Consider the following 24054-nt stretch of genomic DNA (forward strand, 5'->3'; position numbering starts at 1 on the left):
GGTGGCGTTGGACATGTTGTGCACCACCGGCTACCATTATTTGTTGTCTGCTAATTTATGGTCACCGTGTCTGCGTTTGGAGGCACGTACAGCCATGATTGTGGTGGTGGTGGTGGGGGTAGGACAGGATGGTAGGACAGAGGTGGTAGGACAGGGCGGTAGTCTGAGGGATTGATAGAGAGGAGGGGGGAAGGGGCCTTGGAGGTGCTGAAGTAAGGACTCAAACTATTTGGGGCGTGGTTGCGAATGGAGTGAGATAGAACCGCATGCAGTCTTTAGGAATTGGTAAAGATCTATCTGGTCTTAAATGTATGCCTTGGCAGCATTTACGTAATTCCGATTGGTCTTATGGTTTGTCTTGCTGTCGTAATTTATCTATCATGTATATCTAGATATGTAGCATTTCTAGGGCTGGTGTCTTCCTGTGCGGTGCCTCCCCACCCACCCCTGAAGGCAGCTGGATGTAGCCTTACAGCGATCTTAGACGTTTTGGTCATTTAGGTATTTTTTTGTACCTGAAAAGTAAGTCTGATGTTCTCTTTTAGTCTGTTGTCTGCCTTTAGTATGATGTCTTCTTTTAGTCTGTTGTCTTCTTTTAGTCTAATGTTCCCTTTTAGTCTGTTGTCTGCTTTTAGTCAGATGTCTTTTTTAAGTCTGTTGTCTTGCTTTTAGTTTGTTGCTTACTTTTAGTCTGATCCTGTGCAGTACCCTCCCCACCCACACCTGAAGGCAGTTGGATAAAACCCTAAACCAATCCTCAATCCTGGTCATTTAGGTAAAATATGTCTTTTTTTTTGTACCTAAAAAGTAATGGCAAACAACGTCACTCTCCAGTCCTGGATTATTTCTTATTATAAAGAACTCTATGTAAATCCTTAATTAACACATTAAGTAAATCCTTAATTAACACATTAAGTAAATCCTAAATTAACACATTAAGTAAATCCTAAATTAACACATTAAGTAAATCCTTACTAAATGGATGGCTGCTTGGTCGTGCGGTTCGCGCGCTGGACTGTCGTTCGGATTTATCGTTGGTCTTGGGTTCACCCCCCCCCCCCCCCCGTCGTCCTGCGGGAGGTTTGGACTAGGAAGTAAACTATCTTCAACTCTGAAGGAACATCCGAAACATGTCAAACATTTTACAACATTTTTAAACATATCAAGTAGAACCGAAATAAACATATGAAGTAAACTTCATCGAAATAAGCCGGAATGACGCTGACCTTAAGAACGCCAGGGCTGAACATTTTGGTGCTATTTTGGAAGGAGGAGAATGTGACTGAGGCCAGTTTTCTAAACTTAACTTTTGAAAAACCAAATGCAAGCTTTATAAAGAATAAGACAAAATACAAAAAGCATTAAAAAAAATATTAACTAAAAGAGAAAAGTACATTCATACATGCGCAATAAATCCCACTATGCAAAATAACCGATTTATTTGAAAACGACAGTGTCTAGCTCCTATTCTGATAAATAAATATATACACAAAATTAATTAATTGGTACTAATTAATTAACTAATTGGTTAATTTTTTGATTGATTTGTGTATTGTCATCCACTATGAATAATTACACGAAATTTCAACTTGATCCGACAATGAGAAGTGGGAGTATAACTTGCTAAAAGTTATAAAGGGATTAATTCCATATATACATCCACATCTCTCATTGAGTTGCATTTATTCCTCTTATTTCGATATCAAACAAAATAATTAATCACCAATATTTAATTAGCTAATTGGTTAATATTTTGATTGATTCATGTCTTATCAGGTTCAATGAATAATTGTGCAAAGTTTTAACTTGATCTGAGAAGAATAGAAAATGGGAGAAAAAACATGTCTAACCTTTTTACCAGACAGACGGACAGAGTTAATATAAGCTTTGTAAAAAAAAAATATTTTCCCGATTTCCTTCACCGGTAAAGTCTACATTATTAAAGTTAACACTCATTGTGTATGTTTTAGCACATTTTTTATACAAGTCTATGCTCGATGACAACACATGAATCAATAAATAAAAATCAAACAATTAGTTCATCAATTAGTCGTCCTTAATTAATTCGGTTTTTATATAGAAAATGTATTAGGCTAAAGGGTGATAAGCCATTGCACGTAAACAATAACACTACACACCTGTGTGACTTCTCCTGGCGAAAGGTAGAGCTGAAGTGTGACACACATCAGTTCAAGGTTTTTGTCCCAGGTCTTAATTATTATTACCAACGGCTATTCTATCTAGATAATAAAGTGTATTAAATCATTTAATCTTAGACTCTGTGACTTAAACACATTAGTGGTCCAAAATAATTTGTAAAATTTTTACAATTAAAAGGACAAAATTAATAAATTGTAAAACAAAAATCTTTCTTTTTAGAATAATGCATTTGTAACTAAATATATTTTTAAAAATTTGGTAGTAGAAAATCAAAGCGTTGGTTATAAATTTCATTTTAACTCTTATTTTATTGATTTTTTCACTAGTAGTCTCCCATAATGGATTTTGTTTTTTACTATTAATTAAAATTACGACAAGATTTAAATGTTTTATTCAAGACAGCTGAATCAATGTTAAAGCTAAATGAGTTTTTGTTTCTAGATATTTTTATTTTGTAAACAAATTCAGAACATAGTATTAGATAATATGTACGTTCAACTATTGTGGAAAATCTTAACTCACGTTATAAACATTTTACATGTATCTAATCTAAGTCTATAAGGCTCCTGTTTTAATAGTGCAATAAAGAATCTAGAAAGGGGCATCGCACAGTCTCCCACTCACACAAAGGCACGCCACTGCTGGCGCTAAGTATTTTGACACATTTATTTTGTTAGTAACACATTTGAACGGAAAATCGTGGTCTATAGTTTAATAAACAAACTCTCGCTTGCCACCAATGTCTGTAGCCTCTACATTTCATCAACAGAAAAAAATTATTTTAATAAGTAACGTGACAGAAACTGTTTCCATACAACAGTAGAATAGGATCACGTGAAAACGTGCGCACTGGCAAGATGACTCGTAGGTACTGACATAGTGTCAAAACAAACCGTCAGAGGTACAATGTTGTCATCACGTTGTCGTCTGCAACGTGCCTTGTTGAATTTTTTTTTCTTTTAAGGTGCATTCACATCACTTCGTGATCTGGGAAATCGGAATCCTGCGAAATAGATTTGTCTCCCTTGGAAGTGTTTCTGCGCTGCGCTCAAGACTGCGTCAAAGGTTGTTATTGAATTTTTAAATGTTGTTTTTCTGGATACGATTTTTAAGAAATATATATTTATGACTTTCTGTCAAACTAATTTAAAGTACGTTAACCTGTAGCGATTTGTTTGATCTCCCCATTTTTTTTATTGCAATAGGATGTTTGGGCGACTTTCTTAATTTTGAAAAATCTGTCTGTCTGGAAGAATTTTTTTAAAAACGTTTCTCAATCTCGGATCAAGTTGAAAATTTACACAGATCGTCAATGTCGATGACAACACACTGATCAATAAACATTTACTATTTAAATAGTTAAATTGTGGTAAGGAATTCATTAATTAAAATAGAAAAAAGGAGAATAAACCTTACAGTATTTAGAGATATGACAGCAAATGTACAGTTCTTTCCCTAATATAGGCTTTTTAAAAAAAACAAACATTTTTTTCTAATGTTTTGCTTGTTTTTGTGCGAGTCTAATTTCTCCCAGTTTTAAAACAGCGTCTCCTATTTTTTCTTTATTGTCTTTCTTTTCATTTCAAATTCACTCCCTTCTTTTTTTAAATCCTCGAAATTTCCATTTTTTTTTAATTCATACACAACACTTACAAAACACATACACTATTTTGTTTGAGAAGCTCCGAGCTCAGAAGAACATTGCAAAATGGCGAGTGAAGAATTCTTTTAGGTGTATTCACATCACTTTTGGCGGAATATCTTTTAGTAGCTACTGAAATGAACAGGTCATTGACTTTTGAATAGCCGGTACCTATTGTGGGAATGGCTTTTTTTTACGAAGGAAAAAAAAGAAAAAATAATAGAGAGAGAGAGAGAGGGAGAAAGAGAGAGAGAGAAAGAAAGAGAGAGAAAGAGAAAGGGAGAAAGAGAGAGAGGGGGAGAAAGAAAGAGAGAGAGAGAGAGAGAGAGGGATGGAAAGAGAGTGGAAGAAAAGAGAAATAATGGCACGATTGATATATAAAAAAAAGAAAATTATACAAAGAAAACAAACTGAACCACAACACAGAGAGATAGAGAGAGGGGGGAGAGAGAGGGAGAAGAGAGAGGAGCGAGAGGGAGGGAGAGAGAGAGAGAGGAGAGAGAGGAATTGAAGGGGAAAAAGAGAGTAAAGGAAACAATGTAATGTGTAGGAGGAAAAAAAACGTAGGTAAAGACAAGAAAGAAAGTGAGAGAGAGAGAACTTAAACTCAATGAGGATATCTAGCTTGACGTTTGAGCTCATTAGCTGTATCTAGTGAGCTAACTATTAAACGCTTGTTCAGACCACAGTGCCAGTCTATATCAAATCAGTCAGTGAACTCAGTGACCTAGACCTTTCCCTCATTTTGACCCCGAAACCGCTGACCTCGACTAGTTCACGTCACAAAATCTCCAGAAAGAGACTGTTAGGTATCTCGACCGCTGAACTTAGTAAACAATGATTTACTACAGTGATGCCCAAACGATGGCCCGAGGACCACATCCAGCCAGCAACTCCTGTGACTAGAGTATCGGAAATGTATCTGGGCCTCAAAGCTGTGCACCACTTATCGACTAGTTACGAAGGGAGGAAAAAAAAATGTATGGACTTTGAAGTCTAATACGCAGACGACATGATCTATTTTAAACCTGGCTTTGATTTTTGTATGCTTAGGGTTAAACTGTATATATATATATATTGTTGTAACCTTATCTTCTTATCTTATATAATACAGACGTTACTTCAAAAAAGATGATTACGTCCTACTTGCCTTGCACCAGTGCTTGTGGTGCGTACGAGCGCACTATTGAACCAGAACAGAAAGACGCTGGGATAGAGGAATGAACAGTGTATCACGTGATTAGGAAGAGTCGGAATTGTTGGGAACTAAGGTGTCAGGTTTAGGATTTATTTGGGTTGTTAACTAGCTGTATACTATTAAGGTCCCGGGGTTCAACCTGACAAGAACATCACTCACACACAGTCGTACATACAGTAAACAACTAGGTGAATAGTTTAAATAACAACAAAAATAAATGAATTTTAATTGTATGAAACATATATGTGTATGTACAATGAGGATGATAAATAGACAATATATATATATATATATATATATATATATAATAGGTATATATAAAGATATTATACAATAATTAATTTAAGCACCTTTGCTACTGTTATCACTTGTCACCCTGGTTTTATGGTCCACCAGACTCTAACCGACGGGCGTCACAAAACTGCCAAACTCGGTAATAGTAAAGTTAGACCTCAGATAATCGCCAATTTGACAATGACACTGGCAAGCGACGCCCACAACTCCAACACTGGCACCCTATAAACGAAATAAACACAATACTCTCAACTTCTACACTAAAAATAGAAATAGTGACAACCTCATAAACATACAATAATAGATATCACAAACGAATAACTCACCCTAAACAGGGGTCCCAAAAATCCAACTGAATAATAAGTCCGAGAAACTGGTACAGACAAATAACGTTTTACAAGCCAACACACCGTCCGTTACAACCAAACTCAGAGGGTGAACTGCCTCATGACAAAGAATGACCCATAGATGTCACCGGACTTTGTGACGTAGCAAAACAATTCAAAACAAAAACAAGATTACAAAGAGAGTTTGTGTTACACAAACTCAGAGGCGGCCCCCGTCGAAGTCGGATCCCTGTCAGATCTGCATATTCGCAAATAATATTCAAGAGGTGATTTAATTTTGATGGTCAAAAGTAATAATGTTTCAAAGATTCATTTGCCGTAAATTTAAATTTAAATTTAATAAAAAATAGTAGATTAGTTTTAATATATTAAAACATAGCAATATTGATCAAAACGTTTGGAAATGAAAATCTACACTTTTTTTTTTTACACTTTAAGTTTAGAAATTGAAATTCTGCATCTTAATCTAGTCTATTTTAGTCTAAACTAGATCTAGAAATTCTAGATCTAGACTCTAAAATAATTTTAATTAGAATATAAATCCAGATCTAGATATACTGTAATAAAAATCTAGATCTAGTTTTAAAAATCTAGATTAGATCTAAATCAAGATATCATTCCTTTTTTAAACGCGAGTCACATAACGAGGCTTAATAAACATTACTATACCGAGTTCTTTTTTCATTTCATTTGAAAAATTAATTCCATATAACGTCAGAGGAAAAAAAAACACTACGTCACACGGCCTAGCTAGACTAAAAATCGCCTTCATCATTACGAGCCATTTATCGAGTGTTCATAGACTTTGGTGCACCGAGTGCGTTCTTTAAGCATTTCATTTAAAGAATTCATTCCATATGACGTCAAAGGAAAAAAAAACACTACGTCACACGGCCTAGCTAGAAAAAAAATCGCCTTCATCATTACGAGCCATTTATCGATTGTTCAAAGACTTTGGTGCACCGAGTGCGTTCTTTTAGCATTTCATTTAAAGAATTCATTCCATATGACGTCAAAGGAAAAAAACAACACTACGTCACACGGCTTAGTTAGACTAAAATATGTTTTCATTAATACGTGCAATTTTTCGAGGGTTAATAGACATTGGAGCACCGAGTGCGTTCTTTTAACATTGCATTTAAAGAGTCCATTCATATGACGTCAAAGAAAAAAAATTCCATTACCTCACAATAGGCTAGTACCGGTACCATAAAAAAATGTCTTTATTTACACGAGTTATTTAACGAGGGTTCATAGACATTGGTGCACTGAGTTCTAATAGAATTTATTTAAAGAGGATCAAAGCCGCATTGTTTTTGCGTTTTGTCTGTCAGTCGGTCTGTCCGTCATCTTGATATTAAAAAAAAACAACTAAAAGTTATTAAAAATTGATTAATCTTTATTTTACGTTTCAAAACATCGCAATAATTTTTAGGTATGAACACAATTGAAAAGTTTATATAATAGATTGTTCCGGATGTTTGTATAAATAGTAAAAGAAAAAGAGAATTTCAGATAAATGTAATACCGTTAATTAAATTTTTTGGATGGTCTCGTATAAAAATTAGATGTATTACAGCCCCGTGGAGAGATTTTCATACCTTACTTTGGTGTTTGGATTCTGTTTTCCTTAAAAATCGGAACATAATATTAACGATAATTAGATTTTTTAATGTTTTAGGTAGAAAGTTAAATGTACTGTAAGAGAGTAGTGAGTTAAAATATTTTTCATAAAAATCCGTAAAAACATTATTTCGTAAATGAGAAGATTATTTGTTTATTAATTAGAAGAGGGAGTTCAAACAGTTATTTAGCGTTAGTAGATTTTTAAATAAATTCGGAAATTTCTAGCGACGATTTGTAAGAAACAAAATCCGGAACTTTCTTTATCGATTACAAAACTTCTGTTATGTTTCAGCAAGAAAATTAAATGTCTAAAAAGTAATTTTCAGTAATCAATTCTAGTAAATTACTTTTTTTTAAGCCCTGAACAACCTATTGTCGATATTTTTAAAATTTGTTTAAAGATGACAATACGGAACAATTTGATATTGATAACCAAATTATAGTGACGCATTGTCAAATAATATAAGTGTAATATTAGTAAATTATGCGATTTCAAACATGAATTAGGCATAATTCATGTTTTATAAAACAATATCCGGAACATTTTTACACTTAATGAGTCAGTATAGAGATTTTGATTTAGCATTAATATGCTATTTACATAAAAAACGGAACAACATATTATTGATAATGTATTTTCGCAACGTTTAAGCATGGAAATGGAATGTAATATAAATTAGAAGAGCAAACAAACATTTGTTTGGGTTGATAAGTTTTGCACACAAAAAATCCGGAACAATCAATTTTTAGATACTTAAAACAATTGAGATGTTACGGGAGGAACATTAAAGGGTAAATCAGATTTTCAATAGCTTTTAGAGTTCTAGTTTTTTTAATCTAATCGTGACGGACAGACCGACTAACAGACAAAACGCACAAAAATAATCTTCTTTTATTCGGATGGGGGCACTAAACAAAAAATAAATAAAATCTGATTTTTTAAAAAAGTTTAAGGAATTGGTTTAGCACCTGAACATATAGCGACGTTACGCTACTGCACGAAAATCGCTGCATAAAAAGTCCATTTAAAAAAATGTGCGTGATATTTACATAAAAAGTGAATTATTAGCCTTTATAAACAGAAATGTTTTCTTTTAATTTTAGCAGCTAGTTGACCAGAAAAAACATCTTTAACTATTATTTATATTTGTTGTAAACATTTCCTGTACATTTTAAAAATATATTTGACTTAGTGATACTGAAAATACACAAAAATTGTCTATCTTTGTTAGCATATTGTAACATTGCCTCCCTTACATTTACGTAATTGTTTTAGAATTGGTGTATTTTGATGAAAAAATCGCTTTCATAATTAATTTTATAAATTAAACGGTTTGCTTTTAGAAAACCAAAAGTAGCCGTTGCACCTAAACTTTTCAAGCCGCATTTAATGATGAAATAATATTTTTCATATCTCTTCTAGTTTTCGAGATCTGAGTGTGACAGACGGACAGACGGACAGACGGACATTTTGCACAAACCTAATAGCGCTTTTTCCCCCTTACGGGGGCCGCTAAAAATACAAGACACTCTCGCCCCGTACACGTTCTACCAGTAGAGGAAAAAATAAAAAAAACAGAGTTAGGAGAAAGAAATAGACACTTGTCTATACTACGCGACATAAGGATCCGTCTTTTGTGTTTCCTGAAGACTGTAGTGGGGATCTGGATCGAAGCAGGGAAGGCTGTCGTTGGTCCGCATTCAGGTTTAATGGAGAAAGGACTGGTAGAATTAGGAACAAGATTCTTTGAATATAGAAGGCTGTTATGTGTTTGTCCCGGTGAATAAACACACGTTTATTTACTGTATATATATATATACATTTGAGAAGCAATCTGCGTCTAGGAGACTGATTGTTTTTTTTATTATTAAAAAGCTTTTTTTTTACAAAGAAGAAAATCTCAGATAAGAAAATCCAAAAGAATCACACTAGCGGAGACGTTTTGAAATGTTTTCCTCAAAATCACATGTTAATTATGAGTGAGTCTGGTGTGAATGTACACTTTCGTTTCTTATAGTTAAAATGTTTTTTGTTTGGTGTAATGCACAAATTGTAAGACAAATTTCCATACGGACAATAAAGATTATTACTATTATTATAATAAAAAGTTTTAACCCTTATTGTTGAATACGCCTCTCGAGATAACGGTCAACATTTGACAAGATCTTATTAAATGATGCAACGACGTCTCTTAAGATATTTTAATTTGTAAACATTGGTAATATATCTTCTTATCTTACATAATACAAACGTTACTTCAAAAAAGAAGATAATTACGTCCTAAGCGTCATGCATTTAGTCATGCATATTAACTATATTCAGACACGAATTAATAAAAACAATGAAAATAAAAAATATTTTTCGCCGCCCCCCCCCCCCCCCCACCTTGTTGTTGGTCGGTCGTTGGCTTGTTGCTCCAAACAGCTAAACTTAATGTAGATCTACATCTACATCTATGATGACCCAACAACATTTTGCGCTTAACTAGATCTAACAGAATATATAAAATGAAAATGTTTTTAACATGAGTTTTTAAATACTACGTACAAAGTTAGGGTATTGATAAAAAAACATTTACTTGTAGTAAGTAGATACTAAGAAGAAAAAATTGTTTTGACTGATCTGCTTCTGTAAGCGTCATTCGAAACAAATATTACATATAACCCTCGAAAATTGAACGTCAGAAATAAGTCGGCGCCTGTTGAAAAACCCTTGGGAATCCCTCGCGCGCAGCTCCATTTTTTCGTATTAAAAGTTTCCAGAATACCTTCTTATGTACGCTTATCGCTTTTTTAAAAATATTTTTCCCAAGAATGATGGAATAATTAGGATTTACATAAATAATAAAATATTTAAATATTTTTTTAAATCTTAAAATAAAAAAAAAATAAAAGTAACCTTGGAATAAGGATTTGGCCGCCCCCTACGTTCGGCCACCTGCGTGCAATGCTCACATTGCACAATAGGTAACGGCGGCCCTGGTTGAATTAATACCCTTGGGGATTCAAGCACTGAGTGCATTTTTTATGCATTAAAAGAAAACGATCATGTAAACATTCACAAGATATCACTTTCTCAACCCCCCCCCTCTTTGCCAACTAGTCCAGAAATGTGATAGAATCATAGCACATTGAGACAGCTACAAGCTAAACAAAAACAATTGGTAAAAATATTTCTAATCGCACAGATTTATATGTCTAGGCGAGTAAAGCATATAATTACATATTTGATTCAAACTAATTGATAAAATTACACTTAATATAAACTTTCTCTTTTTTTAGCGGCCCCCGAAAGGGGAAAAGACGCTAATAGTTTTGTGTGGAATGTCTGTCTGTCCGTCCGTCCGTCCAGTATAGATCTCGTAAACTAGAAAATCCGATATCATAATATTTTAGACTTTAGACCATTTAAAGTTGTGATGCAACGGCTACTTTGTTCTTTTCTGAAAGCGAGAAATCTAATTTTAAAATCAATTATGCAAGCAGGTTTTTTCATAAAAATACATCATTTTTACAACTATTCACTATTAATAGTAATAAACACGAGAGGCATTTTAGTAAGGGAGATGACAATTTAACATTTTGTAACACATCTATGCAAATGGTTATAGATTTTTAAATTAAAAAAAATATTTTTTTTTTGCATTTGTATTGCTAAATTATGTAAGTTCTGTCATAAAATTTTTTTATTTTTTTTCTAAAGAGAAAAAAACTATTTATTATGCATATAAAAGGAACATATTTTAAAACAACAATTAATAAGTAGTTTTTCATATTATCGCATGAACTGCAGCGTATCATGACACTCATAGTAAACGTAACTAAAGGATTTTGATTTTTTTGTTAAGGAAATATTTTTTTCTTGAGACTTTGAATAAGAGATTGACCCTTTACAAAACAATGAGATAAATTAGATAATCTTTATATGACATCTAGCTTCACTTTGACTTTTACCTAGGTTTGCAGGACCATTGGGGCCCCACCAAGGATCTGTCAACCTTCTTTCTCCATACTTCACTGTTATTTGCCTTTGTTAAATTTCATTCACACAAACTGTCTTTGTAACCTTGTTTTCTGTTTATTTTACGATTAACATTAAAGTAATTAAGTGTCACATGCCAATATTTTTCTAATAACAATATGTAATATTAGACTTTTACAAAAATTTCTACAAACATAAAATACAAATAATAATTATAATAATAGTGCCATTCAAGACACTAATTTCAACAAGACCAAATAGTTCAACAAGACACAGTAGGTCAACAAGACACACTAGCTCAACAAGACACAATAGGTCAACAAGACACAGTAGGTCAACAAGACACACTAGCTCAACAAGACATAGTTGAACAAAACACAATATTTATGCCGTTTAAAAAAAATAACACAATACAATGCTGCTGTTCAAGTGTATTGTGTATTGCATTGAATGATCAATAAATAAAATAAATATGTGGTGTTTTTTGAACAGAGTATCATCCATGGGGAGGCAACTTTCTCTTTCCAGGTAGTGGTATATACATGTGGCGGAAATTTGAAGTCATCATTAACTTATGGTATCACGTGTTTTTGTCCGGAATAATTATGACAATTATTGGTGACATCTGTGAAGCAAAACTGAGCTTTCGCGTAGAGAATTCTGTAGTCGCCATTATCTGTTGGATCATTTTATGAGTCTGGAATTATTTTGACACTAGGTGGCGCTATCCGTGTAGAACTTGAAGTTTTGTATGTAAGAAGATGTCGCGGTCACAATTAGATGCAGAAACAGGTTTTTGGAGTCGGAATTGGTATTTGAATCGTAATAATTGGAGCCATCTGTGAAATAATTGAATGTGTAATTGTAACATTGAAGAAAACAAAGTATCAGTCAAATAATTACCAGATTAACCTTAGTGTTTGAAATAGTTGTCATAGAACAGGAACATATTTAAGAGATTTAAGTGAAATAAATAAATAAAAAAAAAGATACATTATCAGAATTTACTGCAATGACCACAAAACAAAAATACATTCGCATCATCAAATTGGAGGCTAAAAATTAGGGTACATTTTACCCGACTTCAGCCTAGCCCTTTCGAGGACACGTTCACTAGAGGAAATACATAGGTGTAAGGAGGCAAAGTAATATTGCGTCAAATGGGCTTCGACATTATCGAGAACATTGGATGTGGATGAAAGAAAAAAGGCTTGATTATCTTGTTCCATGATTCCATCTGCCATCCCATCTCTCAACACCCTGATGTGGCGACATTCTCGCGGTTAGTGGCGGTACAGTGTAGGAATACGGAGCAATAGTTCACTTCCGCTAGATTCTCCCACCGATCCAACCCCAATCATCTTATACTCTCCCCAGTTTTCCACACTATAAATGTTTTGTTTTTTTAATGGCATTACATAATTACAATTTAAATAAGTTTGCCGATGATAGAATTGGAATTACCTTTATAGAAGCATATAAGGTTGTAGTCAATGTCACTACTTATTTAGAAAAACATTGTTAAATGTCCATGTTATTATATTATCAGATACGCACGTACCGTCTAAAGACTAGAACGTCCTACGAGTATAATAATAATAATAATATTATAATAGTTAATGCGATTAGCAATTGTCGTGCGCACCTTGCTTGGTATTTTCTTTTGAGCACCATAAGGTTTCGTGAGTTTCTGTTCCTAAGGGTGCGCCTTGTTGTCATTACGTCTTTGACTTTGTTAGGGTTGTGCTGACTTTGCTGAGTTGCGTTCTTGGGTGGTTTTCTTCCCCAGTATTGGAACGCAGGCTTGGGACTGTCGTAGACATGCCTGATTCACAGTGTTGTTTGATATGGCCCGTGCATCTAAGGCATTAGGTGTAGGTTGTGTCGTGATTGAATTATGGCACCGAGTTTAAGGTGTGATATATTTCGTTGCCTAATATGTAGACTTTGTGTTTCCTTTGTAAATACTATTGACCTTCATTCATCCCTCATGTCATCATATTTCATACATTCATTAAATTGTTAAACGTACAATCTTGTTGTTAACTAATGTACATTAACTTACGTTGTCATTTATATCGTTCACGTTGAACAACTGTTGGTATTCATTACATGTTCAGGTTAGGGAGCTCGGGACCGTGTATGATACCCTAACTAAACTGTTATCCCACCCTGACAGCAATGAGCTAGCTCGTTATCAAAACAAAGGATTGGTGGGATATCTTTCTAGAATATATATTTAAAACTGACTTAACTGATAGAAGTGATCGACAATAAAATAAACATATTAAAGAAAGATGGTTAAGGAGAGGCATCTATCCCAGGGGTCGGCAACCTTTTGAGTTGGAAGAGCCAAAAATGACAATTTACACAATTTCGAAGTTTTTAAAGAGCCACAAAGTTTTTTCTTGCCAGCTATAAATCTCACACAATGAATTTTTTAAAATGAAAAAAAAAACAACTAATTCATGTAAGTAGTGTTTATCACAACAAATTAGATAAGATATATATGGTATTATTAGATACTTATTTTTTAATTCGGTAACAACTAAATAAGTAAGACATTTACTTGCAACACTAACATGTACTCCAATAACAAACAATTGAGGAAACAAATTCAATGGGAGCGATGGCTTTGGTTTTAGAAAGTTTGGATACATTTTGGCTCATAACTTGTTGCTTTTAGTTTCAAACACGACTCTAAATTTTCTTTTGTTAGTGGGCTTCTTACTTTACTTTTAATTATAGTCATGCAAGAGAACAAAGGCTTGCACGAATATGTCAATCTGAAGATAGTCAGCACTCCAAATGCCAACTTTTTCACCTCACTATAGCAATCTGGAAGATTATTCCATGTGCCGAATTAACTCGTGGCATTCCTTAGAAAGCTGTCCACTTTTGTTGCGTTACGTACATACATTTCTGGACCTCCAACACTTCCAACTTGCTTTTCAACTCTGTAAATTTTCCACCCCACAAAGCTTTACTTTTTAAATCGATCAATTGCATTTCTAGAGATCCAGTATCAGTTCCAAATGGATCAATGTGGATTTCGTTACTATTTGTGTTGAGAAGTTGTACTAGGAATACTAGAATAGTTTTGTAGGTTTTGAGCTGCTCAAATCTATCAAGAAACTCATTTTTGATTTTTTTGTTATAACCGTGCTGAAGTAATTTGTGTCGAAAGTGGCGCTGATTTTATCGCAATGCTGCTTTAGAAATTTAAAATTGAAATAATTGACCGCTCTGATTATCTTCGGTGAAAAGAATTAATTGTCCTTCAAAACAAACCAATTCTTATACCAAAAATGTATTGATTTCATTCAAGCACAAAGCTAAACGTTTCGTCCCCTTACCTTTGGAAAGTCATTGCACTTTTTTGGGAAGAAGGAGGTCGGAATACTGAGTCTCCATTTCCTTTAAGTGATAGAGTGCTTTTCACAAGATGCTGTTAACAATCTTTATTACCAAATTCATGACTTCACCTAATTCGGTCGGAATTGTTTGGGCTCACAGTACTTCTTGGTGCATTATTCAGTGAAACGTCAGAATTTCTTGGTTTATTTTGCTCCGACGAATCGTTGTTGGCCCTTTTTTCCTGTCATACTTCTGGCTCTATCAGTTGCTATTTAAATGATTTTATCTAAATCGATCTTATTGTCTTCAAGGTATTTTCGCTTAACTTTCGCTCTATCGTCCCCTCTAGTTTGTCATGAGAGCGGTAGAAATCCTAGAAGTTCTTCTTTTGGACTTTGGGAAGACATATATCTGACAAAATGGGCAACTTGTGCCGTGTCTTTATGTTGCAAGAATAATCTATAGCAAGTGATAAATGATTTTGAAATCACGAAACATTTCTTCAGATGCACGTAGGAAGCAATCTTTGACATACTCATCATCTGTAGATGGTATGCGTTTTTGTGCAATTTCTAGTGGTACCGCAAACTTTGCCGGATTAGTATTACTTGTAGATTGTTTATACATTTGAGGAGATCATTCACTTCTAACTCATTTATTTGAAACAACAAACTATACGTCACAGCCAAAGCATGTGGTTAAGATGCCAATTCGTCTTGCGTCAAAACGAATTAAAACCATTTGACGACGGCGTCATTCGAGAGCTTCTGACGGACTGACAACAGTGACGACGCGTACAATGGGGGAGGGGTGTGGGGAAAAGCGAGTACAAATGGCTGAGATCGAATCGGTGCCTAATTCCTGTTAAATGATTCAGAACTATTTTTTTTAAAAATGTTTCCATAAAATAAATAATATTTGCGTATGGAACTAAAGAGCCGCAGCTTCACATTCAAAGAGCCGCATGTGGCTCGCGAGTCGCAGGTTGCCGACCCCTGATCTATCCTACTGTAAGCGTGCTAAATCATGTATTCTGCCACCACTAAAACTGCGACCTCGGATTATTGAGAAAAAAACTATTCTACTGCGACCCTGGATTAGAGTAGAGGAATATCTATACAATTGCAACTAGAAGACTATTCTAACTCGACCAAGGTTTGATTTGGAAAGACATCTATGCCACTGCAATATAGCAAGCTCACAACAATCTTGACTAACCTTTAAATAGATCTGGTCTTTGGAGCTCGATATCTCCCGTGTGATAAACTCACTTTGAATGTTGTCTTTGAAAATGTGCATTAACTCGGTTGCAGACTTCAGTTTATATTGTATTCGAGCAGACGTGGGTGTGGCTAGGAAAGTTGATAAAACGAGAAATTATTAGAAAACAATTCGTTTTTTTTTTGGTTTGTTTTTTTGGAGGGGACTAGAATCTTGGGAGTGTGCTGACATTCCAGCGCCTAGAGAATGTGTCCAAATACTCATTAGTCAGGGGAGTAGAAACCAAGGCGAGAAGGAACTCATTGCGCCCGGGTTCATGATCAATATGCGCCCCGCTATTTGGGCACCTGACATTAGGAGAAAATAAAAGGCGGTTAGTCGTTGGGCTGGCCACGTGGCACCCTTGTTATTCGTAGGTCACAGAAACAGATGATCTATACATCATTCGCCCTATAGATCGCAAGGTCTGAAAGGAGTGCTTTACTTGATTTAAAAAAAAAAATTAATGATGTATTTTTTATAAGACGTGGCTACTGAATGTGTATAATGATACTCTAAATTGTATAGGGTAAATGCACTTACACACAGGGCCGGATTTAAGTATATTGAGGTTTCTACAATTTTTCTAAAGCTTTAATAAAGATCCACTTATGAATATAATACTTATATCTAAAAGCTTGCTATATTTGAGTAGAAAGAATAAGATTTCTTGTAAATTTAATCAAACTTTAATTTTTAAAAAGTGTTATTTTTGAGTTTGTGGAGGCACTGCCGCAAATCCAGAGCTGTAAATCCAGAACAGTACTAGTTACACTTCTTAATCAAGACATTTAAGTCAGCAGTAAAAAAAGGTTCTGACTCGTGGAAATTCGGAAATATTTTAATTTCTTTTGTGGAACCCCCTTTCTTGTGGATACCTCGGGGCTGTAGTCCCATGTGCCCTTCTTTAACCGGCCCTGCTTACACATACAGGATGGTCTTTTGTTAGTCCAATACTACTGCAGGTTTTGTGCTGTAATAAAAGTACTCTAGTGTTTGGCAGTGTATATGTGTGAATAAATATGTGTGTGTGTGTGTAAGTCTGTGTGGTCAGCGCGGGTGTGCGAGTGTGCCTAGTATTGCTTAAGAGTTCATGCCTATGTGTAAGAGACTGTATATGTGTGAGAGTAGGCACATGTGTGGACAAGTGGCTATGCGATGACTGTGAAAGCGAGTGTGTGTGTCTGTAATAGTCTGTATGTGTGTCTGAGTGTACGCATGTCTGTGTAAGACTGTGTCTATGTCTGTGAGTATGTTTGTTTATTGCAAAAGCCACGTATCTGGCGAGTAATGAGAAATATTAAGGTTAATCAATGAGTTTCAAATATGTCACAAATGATAATTACACAAACTATGAGAGCATTAGGAAAACATAAACAACTCGCAGTGCTATTAAAGGCATTCCTGGAATCTCTTTACTTAGATCTTTAGATCTACAGAATTTTAAATCATGCAGTTATCAGAGACTTCTGGTATTTAGTCCTCAAAGTGTTGAAAAAAATTATTGGCGAGCCTGTAGTTTATGATCTAAAATTAACAAAGCAACAAGTGACAGATTAAGATAGGAAACAAATGACAGATTTAGTTAGAAAACAATTGAGTGATCTCTACACCTTTCCCTTGTTACCTAGTAAACCCACACACGGCACTCCAGAACCCCACACTTGACTCAAATTTTTCTTTGTAAACAGTAAAATAAACAAATAAATAAAACTTCAATTTTTGTCTCATCGTCTACTGTAGAAATTCTAAGCTGGACTTTTAGATTTAATTTGTGACAATATACATGTATACAGGTTCCGCCAGGCTCAGTAACTGTGCCACACGTGAAGGCCAGGAGTTGGACTGGTTGTCAGAGGCTATTTGAGACGCATGCCGTTGGAAACACTTTGTAGGTAATGATGGGCTTAAGACCATTACCACTTCCGGCGTTAACAGTGACCAAGAAAGCTATGGACAGTGAAAGTACATGGGTCTCAGCCCAGGAAGAAAAACGCACAATCCGAAAAACGGCCAGCTCCTCTACCACCGAAGCCACCTTAACCTGCTCTATCTGTGGACGGGAGTGTCTCTCCAAAATAGGGCTCCACAGCCACATGAGGAAGTGTGCTCTGAAATGAACCATAGTCGTTCTACGACTGTAGGAGGCCAATGAATGAACATGTATACACTATTTATACAATCTATCAATATACAAGTTCAATAGTCGAGACCAGTGTTTCCAAAACTGTGTGGTGTGGAGTCCTAGTATTCCGCGAGGCCTGAATATGTGTTTTACGAACTACAGGAATAATTAACTAGTAGGCTGCCACGTGAATTAACCCCTGTAAACAAAAAATAAGGAAGTTGTTCCTTTAAATACTCAAAATGTGCGAAGTGTTGCATTAAGGAAAAAGTTTGGAAAACATTTTGGTCTAGAAGTGTGCTCTGAAATGAACCATAGTCGTTCTACGACTGTAGGAGGCCAATGAATGAACATGTATACACTATTTATACAATCTATCAATATACAAGTTCAATAGTCGAGACCAGTGTTTCCAAAACTGTGTGGTGTGGAGTCCTAGTATTCCGCGAGGCCTGAATATGTGTTTTACGAACTACAGGAATAATTAACTAGTAGGCTGCCACGTGAATTAACCCCTGTAAACAAAAAATAAGGAAGTTGTTCCTTTAAATACTCAAAATGTGCGAAGTGTTGCATTAAGGAAAAAGTTTGGAAAACATTTTGGTCTAGACCACTGTCTTTTAATGTCTCTAAGTCTGGATCCATTTCACCATCTGATTAGATATATGCATGGGCGTAATCAGGATTTATTGATGAGATAGGGGCAGTAATGGGACGGGCTAACTGTTTTCCTTTTTTTTTTTTTTAAAGATCTTTCATTCATTAATTATTGGAGCGAATTAATACCTTTCTGTCCGCATCGTTTACTTCCGTTTGTGTGAATTTTCTTTACAAATATGTGTAACTGTTTTGTAGTTCTTCAAGTTTGTTTATTTATTCGCTCACATACTGTTCCCATGATTTAGATTTTAGAAAATGATTAACCAAACTCGGATTAAGCCCACACTTTGTGACGAGCTAGCAATAATAAATTCTCCAAAAAAAAAAAAAAGTTCTAAGTCTATACATTTCTCCTGTGTGTTCCTTTAATGTAAACACATTAAACACACCAGCAGAATATTAACAATAGGTTGCTTACATGTGAACCAGTTGATGAACAGAATGCCATTGAAGCATTTTTGGTGAACCAGCTTTCTGTGAATCATTGGTTTCGAAGGAAACATCAGTGAACCAGTTATCTGTAAAGTGTAAACCAGTTGTCTGTGAACAAATTGTCTATGAACAAGTTGTCTGGGAACAAGTTGTCTGTGAACAAGTTATCTGTGAACAAATTGTCTGTGAACCAGTTGTCTGTGAAAAAGTTGTCTGTGAACCAGTTGTCTGTGAACAAGTTATCTGTGAACAAATTGTCTGTGAACCAGTTGTCTGTGAACAAGTTGTCTGTGAACAAGTTGTCTGTGAACAAGTTATCTGTGAACAAATTGTCTGTGAACCAGTTGTCTGTGAAAAAGTTGTCTGTGAACAAGTTGTCTGTGAACCAGTTGTCTGTGAACCAGTTGTTTTTAAACGCAAATTTCAGTGAACCAGTTATGTGTGAACCAGTTGCCCGTGAAACAGTTGACATGCATCGTCTGGGAGCTTTGATGATTCCCTAACCAAATCCCTCCACTCTTCCCCCAATAGCCGCTGTCTTTTCCCGGTCAGCAGCTGTTCTTAGCAGAATATCGAGAGAGAGGTCAGCCAAATCTTTCTTAATGTCCAGCCACTTTTTTTCGGACGACCCTTTCTTCGTGCTCCCTCCACTGTACCTTGAGGTCATCTTTTGACAGTAAGCCATGTCTTACGGTAAGACTTTAACTTCTGTGTAGGGGTGTGAAATGGGTTCATAACTTCATAAATTAGTATGCTTTTTCTTGGGTCCGCGCTTCTGGGATCAACTTCGAAGGGTCAGCCTCAAAGCCCATCTCTATGCATGTTTTTAAACAATAAGATAATTTTTCAAGTGTCAGTCCCTGCGGCATTTATCCAAGGTGTTACTTCAAGTTCCTTGCTAGTAAAAAATTTACTTGAAACAGTAAAGAGTGCTAGAAAGATAGTTCAACCTATAGTTTCTCATATGGCTTCCTAAGGATTCAGCCTCGCTTTTTACTTGAGCATCATCTGTGCTTCCTGCCAGTTCTTCTAAAGCTTCTCACACTTCTGGAGCTTGGAATCATACAGCTCTAGCACCTTCCATTCTACATTCCTGTCGTGTTTCTGATAATTGTTTAATAGACAGACCTTTAACATGCTTTTTTAAAAACACTCCATTCTTTTGAGACACACTTGTTCGAGCCCTAATCTACATTGAATTACCTAAATTAATTGGTGGGAAGCGTGGTCGAGAGGCCCAGTGAACTTGGCTTGGCTTGGCTACCTAGAAGGGGGCTCGAGGTTCGACACCCGACTCGGTCAGAGTTGTGTTTACTGAGCGCCTAAAGGCAGCACGGAAAACCAACTCCTAGATACCCCCTCCCCCCACCAAAAACGCTCTGAGCATGCTATAAGCATGGAAGTAGCTCTATATAAAAGCTATAATAATAATAATAATAATAATAATAATAGTTATGGTCTGCGGGCAAATTCCGGCCCTCGGAGAAGTTTATTCGGCCCGGCACATGTTTTATAGTAATAATTAAAATAACTATTTTTTGAACACTGATAAAAATTCAAGTTTGAATAAGACATAAAACATTGAAGTAATACTGCTACAAAAAAAGTTTGTCCCATTTACAGTGAAACCTTGGGCACTGTTTAAAAAAAAAGAAAAAGTAGAAAATCTCTCAGAAGAATTATTAGTCCTCAGCATTTTCTTCAAGATTTTATTGTGCTCAGAAAGTCGATACATATGTAAGTTATTTCTATGGCCTCCTTCAGTCGCGAAGCAGCTATGGATCATCTCATGGAAATAAGATGAATGCCTGGGCATTGGATGTGGTCGGGGCGATGTCGCCCACACATCATTTCTCCCCTCTCTACGCAGCTGATGTATCCAAAGGAACGGCAGTGTTGATACAGTTTATGCTATGTTCATAGTAGTGCGTACTTTAGAAACTTAAAAAAGAAATAGTTCATTTCTTTCATGATCAAAACTTGGTCAACGGAATGTGGAATATTTGAAGATTTTTTATTGTTCAGGGATGTAACATGAACGAATTAAATATTTAGAGGAAAAATAACATAATGTATTAACATAGGGGTAGGCAACCTTTTTGTATCGAGGGCCGCATTAAAAAAAATAGTGGGAATGGGGGGTCGTACATATATATGTAATTACAACTTTAAAAAAAAATACGCTAGCTAACTGTGTATAATGTCTTTTAATTCATATTTTTACTGTATTTTACATTCACATTTCATTTTTTCAAACTCCCAATTGAGGATTTACATCATGAGTTAGCAATTCTGAAACCAATTTTACGATTTTATTTTAAAAAATTTGCTATTGTCTTGTAGCATCGGATGTGGACATCAAGTACAGTTGTACTTAATGGGAAGTATTTCACTATTCAGACTGGTGCGTAATGTTCCGGAACTGTGGAACTAGCTTACTATTTGTCATCATTGTGACTGCTGTCAAATTACAATCAGTTACCATCGACATATGATTACATTTGTTTAGTATCGAAAAAAAATTTTCACAGAAGTATGTTTACCCAAAGATTAAGAAAGTTCAGTTGCAAATTTTTTTTTAAGTGTTGAAATACAGCTTCTGGCAACCATTGAACTCCCGCGGAAGTACTGACTGGAACTTCTCTTTCAGGTCATAATTTGCATGGAGCTGAATCAGTATCTGCGCTAAATGATGATATAATGGTATAGAAAACTGGTTCTTGACGTCTTAAATTTGCTTATATAAATTCCATAATTAAGGAATCTAAATAAGTCTTGTACTTTTAACCATTCACTAGAAATAGTCTCACCTTTCAGCAAAGGAAAATAACAAAGCCTGTTTTCACTTGCTTGCCTGGAGAAATGTGAAAGTTTTGTTTGAAAAGGTTTAACATGCACTTACATTTCATTTGCAAACAACCTATTGTAATGGCTGCCATGAAAAACATGAAATCTGTCTTCCATTCTTCATTAGAAATATTGGTAACAAAGTCACTGTCAATGTCCTTCAAGAAACATAACAATTTCTTCCATGAGATATTATATTCTTCTAATTACCTGCCCATGCTAAGCCAGCGGATACATCGGAATATTTTGTTTCTAAATCTTCAAGTAATTTTCGAAACTGCCTGTGTTTATGACCCCTAGCTCTGATATCTTAGCTCGCTAAAGTACCAATTGCAATAATATGACGACATTTTATGCGCTTTTGTGCAAACGTTCCAGTTTAGAGTTAATGATTGGGATATTCTTTAAAAGAAACCCAAAAAAAAAGTTTTTCTCAGTCAAAGATCGAGCTCAATCAGTTGTTTCACTTGTCATCTTGTTCCAAGCATACCCAACACTCAACACAGTTCTTCATAGCTTTGAATAAATACTGGCCTGAGATTGTGTCTTAGACTGAGTGTATTGAAGTCTAGTCAATTAGCTTAATGTTCGTTTACTTGAAACTGATTATAATGAGACCGTTTTAATAATTTATATTGATATTTAGATTTTTTTATATATAGCCTATTTGCATTTTAATATGTATATACTATGGGAGCACACCTTATTTCTGTAGTTGTCCGCGGGCCGCATAAAACTCTCCGGCGGGCCGCATGTGGCCCGCGGGCCATAATTTGCCCACCCATGTATTAACACTATCAGAGGCCACCTAAAAGATATCAAACAGGGTCTAGTTGTAAATCAGCTAAAACTGGCGTGTCTTATTTCCAGTGACGCAGCAAGGGATTTTGGGTGGGGGGGGGGGCTGCAGTTAGACATTCGACATGATTCGACATCCTTACATGAGATAATGTAGTTAATAAATATGTAAGTCTAAATTTCAAGCCTTACAGTAAGTATATAAGTAAAATTAACAAAAAGTAATCATTAAGACTATTTTAATGTTTAATGGCGATATAATACACAAGTGACAAATTTCAATTCATACTGCCTCACGTCGTGCTTCAGTGCAGCAAAGTGCAGCAAAGGTCATCTATAACATTATCTAGATCAAAGCTGTCTCGTATTTTTCACTCCACGTGAATAGAAAGATTACATAGCAGCGACGTAATATTTACTATTTAATTTAAAAAAAAATAGGACTTTAATTTGGGGGACCCTCAAGGGGGGATGATCTGGACCCCCGTCAACCCACCCTAGCTACGCCACTGCTCATTTCGCAAGTTTAATTCCACTGATTGTTATGATGGAAGACATTGTTATGTACAATAAAGATACTTCGGTCCTTCATGGGAAATTAGAAAGAAGATTTTAAGGCTTCTGTGCTAATGAAACAAATAAGATATTTTCAATCTATAGTTTCGTGTGTAGTTTTAAATAGTGGAACCAGCAGCTTCAATTAACTGAGCTACTGTCTGACAATTATCTCAAGATTCAAATAATTAAATATTCCATGATTAGAATTTTACAAGAAGCTTGTCGAAATCTCGTTGTCCACATTCATCAGAATTAGTGCAATGTTTGAAATATACAATCATCTTCAACTATTTTTGAATGGCTTAGAAAGATCTGTCAGAAATAGAAGCACCGAGGTACAGCCCAGTCCAATCTTTAGAATAACTAAACCAAATTTTGACGAACTGTTAACTAAACTAGCAGCTTAAATTTATACATAGTTCCCCTTTCAGACCTTGCGATCTATAGGGCAGATGATTTAGAGTTCATCTGTTTCACAAGACCACGGTTAACAAGGGTGTCATGTGGCCAGCTCAACGACCTACCGCCTTTACTTTTCCCCAACTAGTGTCAGGTACCCACTAGAGCTGGCTGGACTCACCGGCGCCCAAAGATCCAGAAATTAAAAAACTCAGTCTTCACAAGGAATTGAACCCAGGTCCCCTGGTTCGAAAGCCAAGCGACAGCGCCTCTAAATTAATATATAGTATTAGAAGAAGTCTTATATTATATAATTTTTTTTACTATAGTTATCTTATTTGTATTTTATGGCTCGCTTGACCATCACTG

General features: G+C 35.3%; 1 long non-coding RNA gene across 1 annotated transcript; it reads right to left on the bottom strand.

Moving 5' to 3' along the window:
* Nucleotides 1-11668: 11668 nt before the first annotated feature.
* On the bottom strand, nucleotides 11669-15943 carry LOC106060492 (uncharacterized). Its single transcript, XR_001216449.2, has 2 exons — nucleotides 15825-15943; nucleotides 11669-12088 (listed from the first exon to the last, which is right to left on the bottom strand). It is a non-coding gene; the product is annotated as an uncharacterized LOC106060492 (long non-coding RNA).
* Between the last annotated feature and the right edge of the window lie 8111 nt (nucleotides 15944-24054).

Source organism: Biomphalaria glabrata, chromosome 7, assembly GCF_947242115.1.
Source record: "Biomphalaria glabrata chromosome 7, xgBioGlab47.1, whole genome shotgun sequence".
Lineage (NCBI taxonomy): Eukaryota > Metazoa > Mollusca > Gastropoda > Planorbidae > Biomphalaria > Biomphalaria glabrata.